Source organism: Mesoplodon mirus, assembly GCF_964341445.2.
Source record: "Mesoplodon mirus genome assembly, chromosome: 1".
Lineage (NCBI taxonomy): Eukaryota > Metazoa > Chordata > Mammalia > Artiodactyla > Ziphiidae > Mesoplodon > Mesoplodon mirus.
In genome coordinates, this window is record NC_138976.1 from 139,353,720 (window position 1) to 139,372,640 (window position 18,921).

The following is an 18,921-nucleotide window of genomic DNA, read 5'->3' on the forward strand; positions in this document are numbered from 1 at the left end:
TTAGTTCACCATACAGCAATGTATATATTGACCTATTTTCCCCTCGACTTTCTGTGATTCCCTACATCTCACCTTTCTTTGCAGACAAGCCATTTGAAATACCCTTAACTTATTTCACAGCCAATAAGTCTTTGAAATAATGTGTATTTTTTAGAGAAATCTTCTTATATAATTAGGCAGAAAATCTGACCTGCCATAGTTTTCAAAACAGCATAATTTCACTCTTCTCAATGATTAATCTGTTGTATTACACAACCTTTGATTATTTAGCTTTATCAATGACATGTCCTTGAAAAATGTTTTAGAGATCATACCAGTCTTTGAAAACATCCTTGTGCCTTGTTTCAGTTCCAGTTTGATGTATATTTTCTGCCTTGCACCCGATTATTCCTACATCTGATGGATGGCCTTTGGAATCTAATTCTGGTATTGATTGTTTTTGCTGATTGTCTCCCCTTGTAGCTGCTTTCTTCATTATTGTGTAAATTTAGATCATGAGCTCATGTTTAGCTAAACAGCTGACCTTGTAAGAGGCTTAGGTGTGAAGGCTCGTAAGTTTCAGCAGAAAGTCGGCAAAGATTTATTTGTGTCCCTCCAATGAGTGGCCCGCAAGGACCCCGTTTCTACAAGTGTTGCTCCAATACTCCCTCTAGAGGCAGGGGACTCAGACAGGGCTGCTTTGCGGCCCCCGATCTGGGGCAGGGGCAGTGGGCGGCCTGTGACCCGGGCAGGAGCCCCTCCGCGTGTGTCCCAGGGACCCATCTGCCTGCGAACTTCAGTCACCTGGCAGGAAGCTACGATGCCCAGAACTATGCTTAGCTGTGTAGCGCGGTGTACTGCGCGGACACGTTCCACACACACTTCAAGTAAGAGGGCGGCCTGAGTGGAAAGGTGAGAGTTTGGGCAGCTGTGCAGACAAAGAAGGCGCCCTTTGGCCTGGGCCTAAAATCTTGTGACACTCCACTGGGCCTGCCGGGCTCTGAGGGCCCTGCCCTGGGTCCCCTGCTCCCCTGCCCTTTGTTCAGTCACAGCAGAGATGGCCACACCCACTCCCTCAGTGAGGGCAGTGTTCCAACCTCCCTCAGCTCCGCCCCCTCTCCGCAGGTTACCATGGACTACAGAGGCTGCATTCTGAGGCCAGGGCCTTCCGAGAATGCCAAGGGCAGACATGATGACCTTAAATGATTTCCTCTTGTGTCAGTGTTGGTAAACTTTAGGAGCTAGGAAATGGTCCACTTGACAGAAATGTTCAAATTTACTGGCATTTCATATATTGTCTGCTCTAACATTGTCCTGACTCTTTCTGTATATTCTTTACTTATGTTTTGGTTTTCCTTAATCAAAGTGTGTCTTTTAATTCTTTTCAAAGAAGATTCTTTGGACTTACTAAATCACCTGAATTTTATACGTTTTCTGTTGTATTAAGTTCTGCTCATATCTTTATTTATCTTTTCTCTATGTTCTCAGGGTTTATTGTTTTCATCTTCTGATGTCAATTAAAACACTTGGTTATTCATTTTAATAAATCTTTTTACTTATAAAGATTTGAACTTTTGAAGATTCCAGCTTACTTGTACGTGTCTAAGGGTCAGGTCCTCACCATTGTTGCTGGCCTAAGGCTTAGTTCACCATACAGCAATGTATATATTGACCTATTTTCCCCTCGACTTTCTGTGATTCCCTACATCTCACCTTTCTTTGCAGACAAGCCATTTGAAATACCCTTAACTTATTTCACAGCCAATAAGTCTTTGAAATAATGTGTATTTTTTAGAGAAATCTTCTTATATAATTAGGCAGAAAATCTGACCTGCCATAGTTTTCAAAACAGCATAATTTCACTCTTCTCAATGATTAATCTGTTGTATTACACAACCTTTGATTATTTAGCTTTATGAATGACATGTCCTTGAAAAATGTTTTAGAGATCCTACCAGTCTTTGAAAACATCCTTGTGCCTTGTTTCAGTTCCAGTTTGATGTATATTTTCTGCCTTGCACCCGATTATTCCTACATCTGATGGATGGCCTTGGGAATCTAATTCTGGTATTGATTGTTTTTGCTGATTGTCTCCCCTTGTAGCTGCTTTCTTCATTATTGTGTAAATTTAGATCATGAGCTCATGTTTAGCTAAACACCTGACCTTGTAAGAGGCTTAGGTGTGAACGCTCGTAAGTTTCAGCAGAAAGTCGGCAAAGATTTATTTGTGTCCCTCCAATGAGTGGCCCGCAAGGACCCCGTTTCTACAAGTGTTGCTCCAATACTCCCTCTAGAGGCAGGGGACTCAGACAGGGCTGCTTTGCGGCCCCCGATCTGGGGCAGGGGCAGTGGGCGGCCTGTGACCCGGGCAGGAGCCCCTCCGCGTGTGTCCCAGGGACCCATCTGCCTGCGAACTTCAGTCACCTGGCAGGAAGCTACGATGCCCAGAACTATGCTTAGCTGTGTAGCGCGGTGTACTGCGCGGACACGTTCCACACACACTTCAAGTAAGAGGGCGGCCTGAGTGGAAAGGTGAGAGTTTGGGCAGCTGTGCAGACAAAGAAGGCGCCCTTTGGCCTGGGCCTAAAATCTTGTGACACTCCACTGGGCCTGCCGGGCTCTGAGGGCCCTGCCCTGGGTCCCCTGCTCCCCTGCCCTTTGTTCAGTCACAGCAGAGATGGCCACACCCACTCCCTCAGTGAGGGCAGTGTTCCAACCTCCCTCAGCTCCGCCCCCTCTCCGCAGGTTACCATGGACTACAGAGGCTGCATTCTGAGGCCAGGGCCTTCCGAGAATGCCAAGGGCAGACATGATGACCTTAAATGATTTCCTCTTGTGTCAGTGTTGGTAAACTTTAGGAGCTAGGAAATGGTCGACTTGACAGAAATGTTCAAATTTACTGGCATTTCATATATTCTCTGCTCTAACATTGTCCTGACTCTTTCTGTATATTCTTTACTTATGTTTTGGTTTTCCTTAATCAAAGTGTGTCTTTTAATTCTTTTCAAAGAAGATTCTTTGGACTTACTAAATCACCTGAATTTTATACGTTTTCTGTTGTATTAAGTTCTGCTCATATCTTTATTTATCTTTTCTCTATGTTCTCAGGGTTTATTGTTTTCATCTTCTGATGTCAATTAAAACACTTGGTTATTCATTTTAATAAATCTTTGTACTTATAAAGATTTGAACTTTTGAAGACTCCAGCTTACTTGTACGTGTCTAAGGGTCAGGTCCTCTCCATTGTTGCTGGCCTAAGGCTTAGTTCACCATACAGCAATGTATATATTGACCTATTTTCCCCTCGACTTTCTGTGATTCCCTACATCTCACCTTTCTTTGCAGACAAGCCATTTGAAATACCCTTAACTTATTTCACAGCCAATAAGTCTTTGAAATAATGTGTATTTTTTAGAGAAATCTTCTTATATAATTAGGCAGAAAATCTGACCTGCCATAGTTTTCAAAACAGCATAATTTCACTCTTCTCAATGATTAATCTGTTGTATTACACAACCTTGGAGTATTTAGCTTTATCAATGACATGTCCTTGAAAAATATTTTAGAGATCCTACCAGTCTTTGAAAACATCCTTGTGCCTTGTTTCAGTTCCAGTTTGATGTATATTTTCTGCCTTGTACCCGATTATTCCTACATCTGATGGATGGCCTTGGGTATCTAATTCTGGTATTGATGGTTTTGGCTGAATGTCTCCCCTTGTAACTGCTTTCTTCAATATTGTGTAAATTTAGATCATGAGCTCATGTTTAGCTAAACAGCTGACCTTGTAAGAGGCTTAGGTGTGAACGCTCGTAAGTTTCAGCAGAAAGTCGGCAAAGATTTATTTGTGTCCCTCCAATGAGTGGCCCGCAAGGACCCCGTTTTCTACAAGTGTTGGTCCAATACTCCCTCTAGAGGCAGGGGACTCAGACAGGGCTGCTTTGCGGCCCCCGATCTGGGGCAGGGGCATTGGGCGGCCTGTGACATGGGCAGGAGCCTCTCCGCGTGTGTCCCAGGGACCCATCTGCCTGCGAACTTCGGTCACCTGGCAGGAAGCTACGATGCCCAGAACTATGCTTAGCTGTGCAGCACGGTATACTGCGTGGACAGGTTCCACACACACTTCAAGTAAGAGGGCGGCCTGAGTGGAAAGGTGAGAGTTTGGGCAGCTGTGCAGACAAAGAAGGCGCCCTTTGGCCTGGGCCTAAAAGCTTGTGACACTCCACTGGGCCTGCCGGGCTCTGAGGGCCCTGCCCTGGGCCCCCTGCTCCCCTGCCCTTTGTTCAGTCACAGCAGAGATGGCCACACCCACTCCCTCAGTGAGGGCAGTGTTCCAACCTCCCTCAGCCCCGCCCCCTCTCCGCAGGTTACCATGGACTACAGAGGCTGCATTCTGAGGCCAGGGCGTTCCGAGAATGCCAAGGGCAGACATGATGACCTTAAATGATTTCCTCTTGTGTCAGTGTTGGTAAACTTTAGGAGCTAGGAAATGGTCCACTTGACAGAAATGTTCAAATTTACTGGCATTTCATATATTGTCTGCTCTAACATTGTCCTGACTCTTTCTGTATATTCTTTACTTATGTTTTGGTTTTCCTTAATCAAAGTGTGTCTTTTAAATCTTTTCAAAGAAGATTCTTTGGACTTACTAAATCACCTGAATTTTATACGTTTTCTGTTGTATTAAGTTCTGCTCATATCTTTATTTATCTTTTCTCTATGTTCTCAGGGTTTATTGTTTTCATCTTCTGATGTCAATTAAAACACTTGGTTATTCATTTTAATAAATCTTTTTACTTATAAAGATTTGAACTTTTGAAGATTCCAGCTTACTTGTACGTTTCTAAGGGTCAGGTCCTCTCCATTGTTGCTGGCCTAAGGCTTAGTTCACCATACAGCAATGTATATATTGACCTATTTTCCCCTCGACTTTCTGTGATTCCCTACATCTCACCTTTCTTTGCAGACAAGCCATTTGAAATACCCTTAACTTATTTCACAGCCAATAAGTCTTTGAAATAATGTGTATTTTTTAGAGAAATCTTCTTATATAATTAGGCAGAAAATCTGACCTGCCATAGTTTTCAAAACAGCATAATTTCACTCTTCTCAATGATTAATCTGTTGTATTACACAACCTTTGATTATTTAGCTTTATGAATGACATGTCCTTGAAAAATGTTTTAGAGATCCTACCAGTCTTTGAAAACATCCTTGTGCCTTGTTTCAGTTCCAGTTTGATGTATATTTTCTGCCTTGCACCCGATTATTCCTACATCTGATGGATGGCCTTGGGAATCTAATTCTGGTATTGATTGTTTTTGCTGATTGTCTCCCCTTGTAGCTGCTTTCTTCATTATTGTGTAAATTTAGATCATGAGCTCATGTTTAGCTAAACAGCTGACCTTGTAAGAGGCTTAGGTGTGAAGGCTCGTAAGTTTCAGCAGAAAGTCGGCAAAGATTTATTTGTGTCCCTCCAATGAGTGGCCCGCAAGGACCCCGTTTCTACAAGTGTTGCTCCAATACTCCCTCTAGAGGCAGGGGACTCAGACAGGGCTGCTTTGCGGCCCCCGATCTGGGGCAGGGGCAGTGGGCGGCCTGTGACCCGGGCAGGAGCCCCTCCGCGTGTGTCCCAGGGACCCATCTGCCTGCGAACTTCAGTCACCTGGCAGGAAGCTACGATGCCCAGAACTATGCTTAGCTGTGTAGCGCGGTGTACTGCGCGGACACGTTCCACACACACTTCAAGTAAGAGGGCGGCCTGAGTGGAAAGGTGAGAGTTTGGGCAGCTGTGCAGACAAAGAAGGCGCCCTTTGGCCTGGGCCTAAAATCTTGTGACACTCCACTGGGCCTGCCGGGCTCTGAGGGCCCTGCCCTGGGTCCCCTGCTCCCCTGCCCTTTGTTCAGTCACAGCAGAGATGGCCACACCCACTCCCTCAGTGAGGGCAGTGTTCCAACCTCCCTCAGCTCCGCCCCCTCTCCGCAGGTTACCATGGACTACAGAGGCTGCATTCTGACGCCAGGGCCTTCCGAGAATGCCAAGGGCAGACATGATGACCTTAAATGATTTCCTCTTGTGTCAGTGTTGGTAAACTTTAGGAGCTAGGAAATGGTCCACTTGACAGAAATGTTCAAATTTACTGGCATTTCATATATTCTCTGCTCTAACATTGTCCTGACTCTTTCTGTATATTCTTTACTTATGTTTTGGTTTTCCTTAATCAAAGTGTGTCTTTTAATTCTTTTCAAAGAAGATTCTTTGGACTTACTAAATCACCTGAATTTTATACGTTTTCTGTTGTATTAAGTTCTGCTCATATCTTTATTTATCTTTTCTCTATGTTCTCAGGGTTTATTGTTTTCATCTTCTGATGTCAATTAAAACACTTGGTTATTCATTTTAATAAATCTTTGTACTTATAAAGATTTGAACTTTTGAAGACTCCAGCTTACTTGTACGTGTCTAAGGGTCAGGTCCTCTCCATTGTTGCTGGCCTAAGGCTTAGTTCACCATACAGCAATGTATATATTGACCTATTTTCCCCTCGACTTTCTGTGATTCCCTACATCTCACCTTTCTTTGCAGACAAGCCATTTGAAATACCCTTAACTTATTTCACTGCCAATAAGTCTTTGAAATAATGTGTATTTTTTAGAGAAATCTTCTTATATAATTAGGCAGAAAATCTGACCTGCCATAGTTTTCAAAACAGCATAATTTCACTCTTCTCAATGATTAATCTGTTGTATTACACAACCTTGGAGTATTTAGCTTTATCAATGACATGTCCTTGAAAAATATTTTAGAGATCCTACCAGTCTTTGAAAACATCCTTGTGCCTTGTTTCAGTTCCAGTTTGATGTATATTTTCTGCCTTGTACCCGATTATTCCTACATCTGATGGATGGCCTTGGGTATCTAATTCTGGAATTGATGGTTTTGGCTGAATGTCTCCCCTTGTAGCTGCTTTCTTCAATATTGTGTAAATTTAGATCATGAGCTCATGTTTAGCTAAACAGCTGACCTTGTAAGAGGCTTAGGTGTGAACGCTCGTAAGTTTCAGCAGAAAGTCGGCAAAGATTTATTTGTGTCCCTCCAATGAGTGGCCCGCAAGGACCCCGTTTTCTACAAGTGTTGGTCCAATACTCCCTCTAGAGGCAGGGGACTCAGACAGGGCTGCTTTGCGGCCCCCGATCTGGGGCAGGGGCATTGGGCGGCCTGTGACATGGGCAGGAGCCTCTCCGCGTGTGTCCCAGGGACCCATCTGCCTGCGAACTTCGGTCACCTGGCAGGAAGCTACGATGCCCAGAACTATGCTTAGCTGTGCAGCACGGTATACTGCACGGACACGTTCCACACACACTTCAAGTAAGAGGGCGGCCTGAGTGGAAAGGTGAGAGTTTGGGCAGCTGTGCAGACAAAGAAGGCGCCCTTTGGCCTGGGCCTAAAAGCTTGTGACACTCCACTGGGCCTGCCGGGCTCTGAGGGCCCTGCCCTGGGCCCCCTGCTCCCCTGCCCTTTGTTCAGTCACAGCAGAGATGGCCACACCCACTCCCTCAGTGAGGGCAGTGTTCCAACCTCCCTCAGCCCCGCCCCCTCTCCGCAGGTTACCATGGACTACAGAGGCTGCATTCTGAGGCCAGGGCGTTCCGAGAATGCCAAGGGCAGACATGATGACCTTAAATGATTTCCTCTTGTGTCAGTGTTGGTAAACTTTAGGAGCTAGGAAATGGTCCACTTGACAGAAATGTTCAAATTTACTGGCATTTCATATATTGTCTGCTCTAACATTGTCCTGACTCTTTCTGTATATTCTTTACTTATGTTTTGGTTTTCCTTAATCAAAGTGTGTCTTTTAAATCTTTTCAAAGAAGATTCTTTGGACTTACTAAATCACCTGAATTTTATACGTTTTCTGTTGTATTAAGTTCTGCTCATATCTTTATTTATCTTTTCTCTATGTTCTCAGGGTTTATTGTTTTCATCTTCTGATGTCAATTAAAACCCTTGGTTATTCATTTTAATAAATCTTTTTACTTATAAAGATTTGAACTTTTGAAGATTCCAGCTTACTTGTACGTTTCTAAGGGTCAGGTCCTCTCCATTGTTGCTGGCCTAAGGCTTAGTTCACCATACAGCAATGTATATATTGACCTATTTTCCCCTCGACTTTCTGTGATTCCCTACATCTCACCTTTCTTTGCAGACAAGCCATTTGAAATACCCTTAACTTATTTCACAGCCAATAAGTCTTTGAAATAATGTGTATTTTTTAGAGAAATCTTCTTATATAATTAGGCAGAAAATCTGACCTGCCATAGTTTTCAAAACAGCATAATTTCACTCTTCTCAATGATTAATCTGTTGTATTACACAACCTTTGATTATTTAGCTTTATCAATGACATGTCCTTTAAAAATGTTTTAGAGATCATACCAGTCTTTGAAAACATCCTTGTGCCTTGTTTCAGTTCCAGTTTGATGTATATTTTCTGCCTTGCACCCGATTATTCCTACATCTGATGGATGGCCTTGGGAATCTAATTCTGGTATTGATTGTTTTTGCTGATTGTCTCCCCTTGTAGCTGCTTTCTTCATTATTGTGTAAATTTAGATCATGAGCTCATGTTTAGCTAAACAGCTGACCTTGTAAGAGGCTTAGGTGTGAAGGCTCGTAAGTTTCAGCAGAAAGTCGGCAAAGATTTATTTGTGTCCCTCCAATGAGTGGCCCGCAAGGACCCCGTTTCTACAAGTGTTGCTCCAATACTCCCTCTAGAGGCAGGGGACTCAGACAGGGCTGCTTTGCGGCCCCCGATCTGGGGCAGGGGCAGTGGGCGGCCTGTGACCCGGGCAGGAGCCCCTCCGCGTGTGTCCCAGGGACCCATCTGCCTGCGAACTTCAGTCACCTGGCAGGAAGCTACGATGCCCAGAACTATGCTTAGCTGTGTAGCGCGGTGTACTGCGCGGACACGTTCCACACACACTTCAAGTAAGAGGGCGGCCTGAGTGGAAAGGTGAGAGTTTGGGCAGCTGTGCAGACAAAGAAGGCGCCCTTTGGCCTGGGCCTAAAATCTTGTGACACTCCACTGGGCCTGCCGGGCTCTGAGGGCCCTGCCCTGGGTCCCCTGCTCCCCTGCCCTTTGTTCAGTCACAGCAGAGATGGCCACACCCACTCCCTCAGTGAGGGCAGTGTTCCAACCTCCCTCAGCTCCGCCCCCTCTCCGCAGGTTACCATGGACTACAGAGGCTGCATTCTGACGCCAGGGCCTTCCGAGAATGCCAAGGGCAGACATGATGACCTTAAATGATTTCCTCTTGTGTCAGTGTTGGTAAACTTTAGGAGCTAGGAAATGGTCCACTTGACAGAAATGTTCAAATTTACTGGCATTTCATATATTCTCTGCTCTAACATTGTCCTGACTCTTTCTGTATATTCTTTACTTATGTTTTGGTTTTCCTTAATCAAAGTGTGTCTTTTAATTCTTTTCAAAGAAGATTCTTTGGACTTACTAAATCACCTGAATTTTATACGTTTTCTGTTGTATTAAGTTCTGCTCATATCTTTATTTATCTTTTTTCTATGTTCTCAGGGTTTATTGTTTTCATCTTCTGATGTCAATTAAAACACTTGGTTATTCATTTTAATAAATCTTTTTACTTATAAAGATTTGAACTTTTGAAGATTCCAGCTTACTTGTTCGTGTCTAAGGGTCAGGTCCTCTCCATTGTTGCTGGCCTAAGGCTTAGTTCACCATACAGCAATGTATATATTGACCTATTTTCCCCTCGACTTTCTGTGATTCCCTACCTCTCACCTTTCTTTGCAGACAAGCCATTTGAAATACCCTTAACTTATTTCACAGCCAATAAGTCTTTGAAATAATGTGTATTTTTTAGAGAAATCTTCTTATATAATTAGGCAGAAAATCTGACCTGCCATAGTTTTCAAAACAGCATAATTTCACTCTTCTCAATGATTAATCTGTTGTATTACACAACCTTGGAGTATTTAGCTTTATCAATGACATGTCCTTGAAAAATATTTTAGAGATCCTACCAGTCTTTGAAAACATCCTTGTGCCTTGTTTCAGTTCCAGTTTGATGTATATTTTCTGCCTTGTACCCGATTATTCCTACATCTGATGGATGGCCTTGGGTATCTAATTCTGGTATTGATGGTTTTGGCTGAATGTCTCCCCTTGTAGCTGCTTTCTTCAATATTGTGTAAATTTAGATCATGAGCTCATGTTTAGCTAAACAGCTGACCTTGTAAGAGGCTTAGGTGTGAACGCTCGTAAGTTTCAGCAGAAAGTCGGCAAAGATTTATTTGTGTCCCTCCAATGAGTGGCCCGCAAGGACCCCGTTTTCTACAAGTGTTGGTCCAATACTCCCTCTAGAGGCAGGGGACTCAGACAGGGCTGCTTTGCGGCCCCCGATCTGGGGCAGGGGCATTGGGCGGCCTGTGACATGGGCAGGAGCCTCTCCACGTGTGTCCCAGGGACCCATCTGCCTGCGAACTTCGGTCACCTTGCAGGAAGCTACGATGCCCAGAACTATGCTTAGCTGTGCAGCACGGTATACTGCACGGACACGTTCCACACACACTTCAAGTAAGAGGGCGGCCTGAGTGGAAAGGTGAGAGTTTGGGCAGCTGTGCAGACAAAGAAGGCGCCCTTTGGCCTGGGCCTAAAAGCTTGTGACACTCCACTGGGCCTGCCGGGCTCTGAGGGCCCTGCCCTGGGCCCCCTGCTCCCCTGCCCTTTGTTCAGTCACAGCAGAGATGGCCACACCCACTCCCTCACTGAGGGGAGTGTTCCAACCTCCCTCAGCCCCGCCCCCTCTCCGCAGGTTACCATGCACTACAGAGGCTGCATTCTGAGGCCAGGGCGTTCCGAGAATGCCAAGGGCAGACATGATGACCTTAAATGATTTCCTCTTGTGTCAGTGTTGGTAAACTTTAGGAGCTAGGAAATGGTCCACTATACAGAAATGTTCAAATTTACTGGCATTTCATATATTCTCTGCTCTAACATTGTCCTGACTCTTTCTGTATATTCTTTACTTATGTTTTGGTTTTCCTTAATCAAAGTGTGTCTTTTAATTCTTTTCAAAGAAGATTCTTTGGACTTACTAAATCACCTGAATTTTATACGTTTTCTGTTGTATTAAGTTCTGCTCATATCTTTATTTATCTTTTTTCTATGTTCTCAGGGTTTATTGTTTTCATCTTCTGATGTCAATTAAAACACTTGGTTATTCATTTTAATAAATCTTTTTACTTATAAAGATTTGAACTTTTGAAGATTCCAGCTTACTTGTTCGTGTCTAAGGGTCAGGTCCTCTCCATTGTTGCTGGCCTAAGGCTTAGTTCACCATACAGCAATGTATATATTGACCTATTTTCCCCTCGACTTTCTGTGATTCCCTACATCTCACCTTTCTTTGCAGACAAGCCATTTGAAATACCCTTAACTTATTTCACAGCCAATAAGTCTTTGAAATAATGTGTATTTTTTAGAGAAATCTTCTTATATAATTAGGCAGAAAATCTGACCTGCCATAGTTTTCAAAACAGCATAATTTCACTCTTCTCAATGATTAATCTGTTGTATTACACAACCTTGGAGTATTTAGCTTTATCAATGACATGTCCTTTAAAAATGTTTTAGAGATCCTACCAGTCTTTGAAAACATCCTTGTGCCTTGTTTCAGTTCCAGTTTGATGTATATTTTCTGCCTTGCACCCGATTATTCCTACATCTGATGGATGGCCTTGGGAATCTAATTCTGGTATTGATTGTTTTTGCTGATTGTCTCCCCTTGTAGCTGCTTTCTTCAATATTGTGTAAATTTAGATCATGAGCTCATGTTTAGCTAAACAGCTGACCTTGTAAGAGGCTTAGGTGTGAACGCTCGTAAGTTTCAGCAGAAAGTCGGCAAAGATTTATTTGTGTCCCTCCAATGAGTGGCCCGCAAGGACCCCGTTTTCTACAAGTGTTGCTCCAATACACCCTCTATTGGCAGGGGACTCAGACAGGGCTGCTTTGCGGCCCCCGATCTGGGGCAGGGGCAGTGGGCGGCCTGTGACCCGGGCAGGAGCCCCTCCGCGTGTGTCCCAGGGACCCATCTGCCTGCGAACTTCAGTCACCTGGCAGGAAGCTACGATGCCCAGAACTATACTTAGCTGTGTAGCGCGGTGTACTGCGCGGACACGTTCCACACACACTTCAAGTAAGAGGGCGGCCTGAGTGGAAAGGTGAGAGTTTGGGCAGCTGTGCAGACAAAGAAGGCGCCCTTTGTCCTGGTCCTAAAATCTTGTGACACTCCACTGGGCCTGCCGGGCTCTGAGGGCCCTGCCCTGGGCCCCCTGCTCCCCTGCCCTTTGTTCAGTCACAGCAGAGATGGCCACACCCACTCCCTCAGTGAGGGCAGTGTTCCAACCTCCCTCAGCCCCGCCCCCTCTCCGCAGGTTACCATGGACTACAGAGGCTGCATTCTGAGGCCAGGGCGTTCCGAGAATGCCAAGGGCAGACATGACGACCTTAAATGATTTCCTGTTGTGTCAGTGTTGGTAAACTTTAGGAGCTAGGAAATGGTCCACTTGACAGAAATGTTCAAATTTACTGGCATTTCATATATTGTCTGCTCTAACATTGTCCTGACTCTTTCTGTATATTCTTTACGTATGTTTTGGTTTTCCTTAATCAAAGGGTGTCTTTTAATTCTTTTCAAAGAAGATTCTTTGGACTTACTAAATCACCTGAATTTTATACGTTTTCTGTTGTATTAAGTTCTGCTCATATCTTTATTTATCTTTTCTCTATGTTCTCAGGGTTTATTGTTTTCATCTTCTGATGTCAATTAAAACCCTTGGTTATTCATTTTAATAAATCTTTTTACTTATAAAGATTTGAACTTTTGAAGATTCCAGCTTACTTGTTCGTGTCTAAGGGTCAGGTCCTCTCCATTGTTGCTGGCCTAAGGCTTATTTCACCATACAGCAATGTATATATTGACCTATTTTCCCCTCGACTTTCTGTGATTCCCTACATCTCACCTTTCTTTGCAGACAAGCCATTTGAAATACCCTTAACTTATTTCACAGCCAATAAGTCTTTGAAATAATGTGTATTTTTTAGAGAAATCTTCTTATATAATTAGGCAGAAAATCTGACCTGCCATAGTTTTCAAAACAGCATAATTTCACTCTTCTCAATGATTAATCTGTTGTATTACACAACCTTTGATTATTTAGCTTTATCAATGACATGTCCTTGAAAAATGTTTTAGATATCCTACCAGTCTTTGAAAACATCCTTGTGCCTTGTTTCAGTTCCAGTTTGATGTATATTTTCTGCCTTGCACCCGATTATTCCTACATCTGATGGATGGCCTTGGGAATCTAATTCTGGTATTGATTGTTTTTGCTGATTGTCTCCCCTTGTAGCTGCTTTCTTCATTATTGTGTAAATTTAGATCATGAGCTCATGTTTAGCTAAACAGCTGACCTTGTAAGAGGCTTAGGTGTGAAGGCTCGTAAGTTTCAGCAGAAAGTCGGCAAAGATTTATTTGTGTCCCTCCAATGAGTGGCCCGCAAGGACCCCGTTTCTACAAGTGTTGCTCCAATACTCCCTCTAGAGGCAGGGGACTCAGACAGGGCTGCTTTGCGGCCCCCGATCTGGGGCAGGGGCAGTGGGCGGCCTGTGACCCGGGCAGGAGCCCCTCCGCGTGTGTCCCAGGGACCCATCTGCCTGCGAACTTCAGTCACCTGGCAGGAAGCTACGATGCCCAGAACTATGCTTAGCTGTGTAGCGCGGTGTACTGCGCGGACACGTTCCACACACACTTCAAGTAAGAGGGCGGCCTGAGTGGAAAGGTGAGAGTTTGGGCAGCTGTGCAGACAAAGAAGGCGCCCTTTGGCCTGGGCCTAAAATCTTGTGACACTCCACTGGGCCTGCCGGGCTCTGAGGGCCCTGCCCTGGGTCCCCTGCTCCCCTGCCCTTTGTTCAGTCACAGCAGAGATGGCCACACCCACTCCCTCAGTGAGGGCAGTGTTCCAACCTCCCTCAGCTCCGCCCCCTCTCCGCAGGTTACCATGGACTACAGAGGCTGCATTCTGAGGCCAGGGCCTTCCGAGAATGCCAAGGGCAGACATGATGACCTTAAATGATTTCCTCTTGTGTCAGTGTTGGTAAACTTTAGGAGCTAGGAAATGGTCCACTTGACAGAAATGTTCAAATTTACTGGCATTTCATATATTGTCTGCTCTAACATTGTCCTGACTCTTTCTGTATATTCTTTACTTATGTTTTGGTTTTCCTTAATCAAAGTGTGTCTTTTAATTCTTTTCAAAGAAGATTCTTTGGACTTACTAAATCACCTGAATTTTATACGTTTTCTGTTGTATTAAGTTCTGCTCATATCTTTATTTATCTTTTCTCTATGTTCTCAGGGTTTATTGTTTTCATCTTCTGATGTCAATTAAAACACTTGGTTATTCATTTTAATAAATCTTTGTACTTATAAAGATTTGAACTTTTGAAGACTCCAGCTTACTTGTACGTGTCTAAGGGTCAGGTCCTCTCCATTGTTGCTGGCCTAAGGCTTAGTTCACCATACAGCAATGTATATATTGACCTATTTTCCCCTCGACTTTCTGTGATTCCCTACATCTCACCTTTCTTTGCAGACAAGCCATTTGAAATACCCTTAACTTATTTCACAGCCAATAAGACTTTGAAATAATGTGTATTTTTTAGAGAAATCTTCTTATATAATTAGGCAGAAAATCTGACCTGCCATAGTTTTCAAAACAGCATAATTTCACTCTTCTCAATGATTAATCTGTTGTATTACACAACCTTGGAGTATTTAGCTTTATCAATGATATGTCCTTGAAAAATATTTTAGAGATCCTACCAGTCTTTGAAAACATCCTTGTGCCTTGTTTCAGTTCCAGTTTTATGTATATTTTCTGCCTTGTACCCGATTATTCCTACATCTGATGGATGGCCTTGGGAATCTAATTCTGGTATTGATTGTTTTGGCTGATTGTCTCCCCTTGTAGCTGCTTTCTTCAATATTGTGTAAATTTAGATCATGAGCTCATGTTTAGCTAAACAGCTGACCTTGTAAGAGGCTTACGTGTGAACGCTCGTAAGTTTCAGCAGAAAGTCGGCAAAGATTTATTTGTGTCCCTCCAATGAGTGGCCCGCAAGGACCCCGTTTTCTACAAGTGTTGGTCCAATACTCCCTCTAGAGGCAGGGGACTCAGACAGGGCTGCTTTGCGGCCCCCGATCTGGGGCAGGGGCATTGGGCGGCCTGTGACATGGGCAGGAGCCTCTCCGCGTGTGTCCCAGGGACCCATCTGCCTGCGAACTTCGGTCACCTGGCAGGAAGCTACGATGCCCAGACCTATGCTTAGCTGTGCAGCACGGTATACTGCACGGACACGTTCCACACACACTTCAAGTAAGAGGGCGGCCTGAGTGGAAAGGTGAGAGTTTGGGCAGCTGTGCAGACAAAGAAGGCGCCCTTTGGCCTGGGCCTAAAAGCTTGTGACACTCCACTGGGCCTGCCGGGCTCTGAGGGCCCTGCCCTGGGCCCCCTGCTCCCCTGCCCTTTGTTCAGTCACAGCAGAGATGGCCACACCCACTCCCTCAGTGAGGGCAGTGTTCCAACCTCCCTCAGCCCCGCCCCCTCTCCGCAGGTTACCATGGACTACAGAGGCTGCATTCTGAGGCCAGGGCGTTCCGAGAATGCCAAGGGCAGACATGATGACCTTAAATGATTTCCTCTTGTGTCAGTGTTGGTAAACTTTAGGAGCTAGGAAATGGTCCACTTGACAGAAATGTTCAAATTTACTGGCATTTCATATATTGTCTGCTCTAACATTGTCCTGACTCTTTCTGTATATTCTTTACTTATGTTTTGGTTTTCCTTAATCAAAGTGTGTCTTTTAAATCTTTTCAAAGAAGATTCTTTGGACTTACTAAATCACCTGAATTTTATACGTTTTCTGTTGTATTAAGTTCTGCTCATATCTTTATTTATCTTTTCTCTATGTTCTCAGGGTTTATTGTTTTCATCTTCTGATGTCAATTAAAACACTTGGTTATTCATTTTAATAAATCTTTGTACTTATAAAGATTTGAACTTTTGAAGACTCCAGCTTACTTGTACGTGTCTAAGGGTCAGGTCCTCTCCATTGTTGCTGGCCTAAGGCTTAGTTCACCATACAGCAATGTATATATTGACCTATTTTCCCCTCGACTTTCTGTGATTCCCTACATCTCACCTTTCTTTGCAGACAAGCCATTTGAAATACCCTTAACTTATTTCACTGCCAATAAGTCTTTGAAATAATGTGTATTTTTTAGAGAAATCTTCTTATATAATTAGGCAGAAAATCTGACCTGCCATAGTTTTCAAAACAGCATAATTTCACTCTTCTCAATGATTAATCTGTTGTATTACACAACCTTGGAGTATTTAGCTTTATCAATGACATGTCCTTGAAAAATATTTTAGAGATCCTACCAGTCTTTGAAAACATCCTTGTGCCTTGTTTCAGTTCCAGTTTGATGTATATTTTCTGCCTTGTACCCGATTATTCCTACATCTGATGGATGGCCTTGGGTATCTAATTCTGGAATTGATGGTTTTGGCTGAATGTCTCCCCTTGTAGCTGCTTTCTTCAATATTGTGTAAATTTAGATCATGAGCTCATGTTTAGCTAAACAGCTGACCTTGTAAGAGGCTTAGGTGTGAACGCTCGTAAGTTTCAGCAGAAAGTCGGCAAAGATTTATTTGTGTCCCTCCAATGAGTGGCCCGCAAGGACCCCGTTTTCTACAAGTGTTGGTCCAATACTCCCTCTAGAGGCAGGGGACTCAGACAGGGCTGCTTTGCGGCCCCCGATCTGGGGCAGGGGCATTGGGCGGCCTGTGACATGGGCAGGAGCCTCTCCGCGTGTGTCCCAGGGACCCATCTGCCTGCGAACTTCGGTCACCTGGCAGGAAGCTACGATGCCCAGAACTATGCTTAGCTGTGCAGCACGGTATACTGCACGGACACGTTCCACACACACTTCAAGTAAGAGGGCGGCCTGAGTGGAAAGGTGAGAGTTTGGGCAGCTGTGCAGACAAAGAAGGCGCCCTTTGGCCTGGGCCTAAAAGCTTGTGACACTCCACTGGGCCTGCCGGGCTCTGAGGGCCCTGCCCTGGGCCCCCTGCTCCCCTGCCCTTTGTTCAGTCACAGCAGAGATGGCCACACCCACTCCCTCAGTGAGGGCAGTGTTCCAACCTCCCTCAGCCCCGCCCCCTCTCCGCAGGTTACCATGGACTACAGAGGCTGCATTCTGAGGCCAGGGCGTTCCGAGAATGCCAAGGGCAGACATGATGACCTTAAATGATTTCCTCTTGTGTCAGTGTTGGTAAACTTTAGGAGCTAGGAAATGGTCCACTTGACAGAAATGTTCAAATTTACTGGCATTTCATATATTGTCTGCTCTAACATTGTCCTGACTCTTTCTGTATATTCTTTACTTATGTTTTGGTTTTCCTTAATCAAAGTGTGTCTTTTAAATCTTTTCAAAGAAGATTCTTTGGACTTACTAAATCACCTGAATTTTATACGTTTTCTGTTGTATTAAGTTCTGCTCATATCTTTATTTATCTTTTCTCTATGTTCTCAGGGTTTATTGTTTTCATCTTCTGATGTCAATTAAAACACTTGGTTATTCATTTTAATAAATCTTTTTACTTATAAAGATTTGAACTTTTGAAGATTCCAGCTTACTTGTACGTTTCTAAGGGTCAGGTCCTCTCCATTGTTGCTGGCCTAAGGCTTAGTTCACCATACAGCAATGTATATATTGACCTATTTTCCCCTCGACTTTCTGTGATTCCCTACATCTCACCTTTCTTTGCAGACAAGCCATTTGAAATACCCTTAACTTATTTCACAGCCAATAAGTCTTTGAAATAATGTGTATTTTTTAGAGAAATCTTCTTATATAATTAGGCAGAAAATCTGACCTGCCATAGTTTTCAAAACAGCATAATTTCACTCTTCTCAATGATTAATCTGTTGTATTACACAACCTTTGATTATTTAGCTTTATCAATGACATGTCCTTTAAAAATGTTTTAGAGATCATACCAGTCTTTGAAAACATCCTTGTGCCTTGTTTCAGTTCCAGTTTGATGTATATTTTCTGCCTTGCACCCGATTATTCCTACATCTGATGGATGGCCTTGGGAATCTAATTCTGGTATTGATTGTTTTTGCTGATTGTCTCCCCTTGTAGCTGCTTTCTTCATTATTGTGTAAATTTAGATCATGAGCTCATGTTTAGCTAAACAGCTGACCTTGTAAGAGGCTTAGGTGTGAAGGCTCGTAAGTTTCAGCAGAAAGTCGGCAAAGATTTATTTGTGTCCCTCCAATGAGTGGCCCGCAAGGACCCCGTTTCTACAAGTGTTGCTCCAATACTCCCTCTAGAGGCAGGGGACTCAGACAGGGCTGCTTTGCGGCCCCCGATCTGGGGCAGGGGCAGTGGGCGGCCTGTGACCCGGGCAGGAGCCCCTCCGCGTGTGTCCCAGGGACCCATCTGCCTGCGAACTTCAGTCACCTGGCAGGAAGCTACGATGCCCAGAACTATGCTTAGCTGTGTAGCGCGGTGTACTGCGCGGACACGTTCCACACACACTTCAAGTAAGAGGGCGGCCTGAGTGGAAAGGTGAGAGTTTGGGCAGCTGTGCAGACAAAGAAGGCGCCCTTTGGCCTCTGCCTAAAATCTTGTGACACTCCACTGGGCCTGCCGGGCTCTGAGGGCCCTGCCCTGGGTCCCCTGCTCCCCTGCCCTTTGTTCAGTCACAGCAGAGATGGCCACACCCACTCCCTCAGTGAGGGCAGTGTTCCAACCTCCCTCAGCTCCGCCCCC